Consider the following 4367-nt stretch of genomic DNA (forward strand, 5'->3'; position numbering starts at 1 on the left):
GTAATGATAAAAAAAAAGAATTTTTTTTTTGCCTTCTTACCGTATGCTTGGGTAGCAAAGTAGCTGAGTTCAAAATTCCATAGGTTTATATAGCCCATATTTCAGACTGTTTTCAACATTTATTAACGAATGTTCATCAATAAAGTTTATTGGTTGTTAAGAAATGAATGTGACTCATATGAGATGACTGAATTACGCATGGTGGAAACACTGGAGAAAGGTCAGCTGTCAATAAAATTACTTTTTGTTTTGTTTTGATTTGTTTTAATTCCTTTTGTAATTTTGCACTGCAACACTTTGCTGTAAAAAAAATGTCCAAATACTAACAGTAACATGCTGGTTTCCATTAAAACTATTAAAAACAATGCATTAAAATTAGTTGATTTTGAGAAAGTAGCCTACTCAGAGACTGTAGCCTGGTTTCCATCCAAAATTGCAAATTAAAATAATGTGCAAAATTAGATGTCTCACACAAAACATTTGCAAATAAGCACCGTTTCTATCCAACAAGTCAGAGAACAAAATCATCACTTCCTGACAAACTAGCACTAAATATCACAAGAAAAGTAGAAGCCACTGAATATAAAACATTTCATATATTATAAATTACTTGCACTTCAGAGCGAGCAGATAAAAAACAATAAATGCAATCATTGAGTTTGGAAGTTAAAGCCTGCTGTTTGGGAATGCAGTCATGTTCTGGGAGGCAATGATACAGAAAACTTCTGGTGACAGACTTTGTTCTGTCATTGCAGAACAAATAAAACAACATTTGAGATGCTGTGCACTGAGAAACACAATGACTACAATGGACTTCCACCCACAGCCTTATGAAATCAACTGACATAAAATCTCTCAAGATCTCAGCAAAGGATGATTGAACAGCTCCACAAACAGCATTACCAGTGTAAGACCTAAAATTAAATTATCTTCATTTGAAGCCAAAACTTTATGAAGAAATCTCCAAAGAGAACAAATGACACCACCTTGCTTAAATCTCCTTGCGCATTTATGACCCCCTCTCACTCTTCTACTCCAACAAGCTTCATTGAAAGTTCACTAAGAATATCAACACTGTAAAAAAATCCTGTAAATACATTTACAAAGTTATGAAAATTCAGTTTTTGCTTTGACATTATGGTGTATAGAGTGTAGATTCTGTGAGGAAAAAAAGGGGTATGAATACTTTCGCAAGGCAATGCAATTGGCATGATATATTTTTACCTGACTAATAATATATTATATTTGATTTATTTTAAACTCTCCTGAAACCATTACGACTAGTAGATTATGTGGAGGCTGATGTTACCTCAAATCTACGGCCAGGATAGTACAAACTGAAAACACCCTGATGAATGGAGCAGTATCATCTGAGATCTTTTGATTTTAGTCTATTTCTAATTCAGCATGTTGTATGAGAAATGACTAAGTAAACTACACTTTTTATCAAAAGCAAGCAGTATGGGCAACAGATTTAAAGGTTTTCGTCTACCTACATCCTCTGATGATAATCAGACAAGCAAGATTGTGATCGTGAGATCCGCGCAGGCAATGCGAAACTCAATTCTGACTTTGGTTCCCTGATGGACGAATAAGTATTGTTTTAAGTATTGTTTTGTTCTGACGGAATATATCACAAAAACACACAGAGTGTGCAAGCATACACTGTGATTTAGCATATTCAAATCCATTTTAAAGCATAAAATACAAGCCATTCTAAATTGTGGGTGGCAAAGTTTAATAAAGTTAACATTAAGTGACTTACATTTTAGACAATATTGCCTGTTTTTGCTCAATTTTGTCAATGAAAATAGATCCAAACAAATAGCTTTTATACTTTTATAAAAGTATAATATTAGTCAAGTTTTTAAAGAAAGACTTTAAATAAAGAAAATAAACTATAGTACATAGAAGCATATAGCAATTAACTGATAATTTTATGTGTGATAAAAATATGTGGTCTGTGCTCATATTACAAAAACAACTAGTTGTGTTGACTATGCATAATTTCCTTATGCTAAAATGTAAATTTCCCTTGGAGTGCATGAATTGAAATTGATTGAAATGAACTGATGAGAACATAACATGCAATGTCAGTTGCTTTAGAAAAAGGAGTGTCAAACATATCTTGGCCTCAGCCAAGAATATTACATCATCAGATTTATGAACTGTAAGAGTTATGTTAGGGTTATAAACTGCAGTCACGCTGTACTCATATGTATATCATGAATTATGCAGACAAACACTTTTCAAGACTGTTCTAATTTGTAGCATGACTATCAACAAACCAGTAAAGTCATTTTAGTTTTGTTTTACTTTTCTTTCACTGCACCATGCATGTCGATTTATGATATGATAATTTTATTGTGACATAATTCTGTAAAATCTGTATCCTTACAAATAAATACATATGAATAATAGGAGGAAATTATATTTGATTTGAAGTCCATGTTGATGGAGGCAGATAAGATTTTGCATCATACAACAGACATCTTGAACTTTGAGTTTGTAATGCTGCCATCAGGGAGGAGATTAGGAATTCCAAAATGTAGATTAAATCGGTTCAATACAATTGCAAAATTACTGTTACTCAAATGTTTAAAAAGCAGTTCTAAATAGTGAGTATGTGTCTAAAATTGTATTTTTTATTTTATTCATTTTAAGAATCGGCCACAAGAGGGCACTGTAAAAGTACATCTACACGCTGGTTCCCTTCCGGGAACTCAAGCTGTGTCAAGCGCTATGGGGAATGCCATTGGCGAACCATGCTCTGAATATTGTGTGTATAACCAATCCAAAGGAGGGCGTGACGTCACAGACGGGGTGACGTAAGCGACCAAAGTATAAAAGCACGTGCAACAGAGCCGGCGTCAGCTTTCTGTCATTTCAGCGAAGCGCCCTGTGTGTTGTGTCTGTGCTTATCACTCCTTTTTTCTGCAAGTTAGCACTAATTTCTTTTTGAGTGATAATGTCTGCTAGGGGCAAAAAAGAGAAAGATAGAGTGAGCGAGGGCGAATCACATTATAAGCGGTGTGTTCCTCCCTGCCAACGCTACATCACTGGCGGGGATATACACAGCTTATGTGTGGTTTGCCTGGGAGCGGAGCTGCTTCCTGTTCGCTTGTTTTGCTCCCGGAAGGCTCTTTTCGAGAAAGGAGCCTTCACCAGCGTTCCCCGCTGAGGCAGAGCGGCAGATGCATTCGTGGGGTTCGCAGCTAGATCTGCTGGAGGGGATGGAGACGGGTGAACCCCTATCTCCTCCTTTACCCGGCAGATCGGCAGCCCTCTTACCAGGTGTGGAAGCCCGCTCTGCGGATACTCCCCCCCGGGATGAGGGCTCGGTGCTTCTTCTGTCTTCCTCTGAGGAGGTTGACTTGGAGAGCATCGCTGATGAACATCCGCTCCCTAACCAATCGCCCCAATATGAGGAGCTCTTGGAGGTGGTTACTCGTGCGGTTGCCAAGCTTAACATCGACTGGCCCGTTGAGAAACACCATGAGCGCTCTCTGCGGACAAAGCAACCACCTCCAAGACGGAGCCTTCCCTTCTTCCCCGATCTCCACGCTGAGATCTCAAGATCATGGGGAAGACCTTTCTCATCCCGTCTGTTTGTCCCCACCTCTGATTACTATGGCAATGTGGCGGGGCTCGACGAGAATGGCTATAACAAACGTTAGCCAGCTATTTGTCACCCGGCACGGCATCATCTTTGAAGGCCCCATCCTTGCCCTCCAAGCCACTACGCACATCATCAGCGCTGGTGGGCAAGGCGTACACAGCCGCAGGTCATGCTGGAGCTTGCTTGCACACCATGTCAGTGCTGCAAGCATACCAGGCCGACCTGCTTAAGGAGCTTAGCGACGGTGAGGAAGTTGATGTGTTCATCATACCGCTGATTTGGCTTTCCACGCTACCAAGGAGACCGCCCGTGCAGTTGGGCGGTCTATGGCAGCCCTCGTAGCCGCTGAGAGACACTTCTGGTTGACCCTGTCTGGCATGAAAGAGAAAGACAGGGTCTTCCTCCTGGACGCCCCGTTGGAGCCTTCTGGTCTGTTTGGTGACTCAGTCGATTCTGTCGTCAACAGATACTAGGAGGCTCGAAAACAAGCGGCGGCATTCCAGCAGTACCTCCCTCACCGTGTTATCGCCTCAGCAGTGTACGAGCTCCTCATATAGAGACGCCCAGAAACAGAGCGTCGCTTCCCATGCCCCCCAGACACCTAAGGGTAGGGATTCACAACACTCTGGGTCGGGGGCCTCCAAGACCAGGCCCGACCTGAGGGTCGTCCTCCAGTCAAGGAGGTCCTCGGCCAAAAGACCCTGACGGTTGTGCATCAGGGTCATTGAGGGCAGCCCCTCCCGGGGAC

Source organism: Garra rufa, chromosome 14, assembly GCF_049309525.1.
Source record: "Garra rufa chromosome 14, GarRuf1.0, whole genome shotgun sequence".
NCBI lineage: Eukaryota > Metazoa > Chordata > Actinopteri > Cypriniformes > Cyprinidae > Garra > Garra rufa.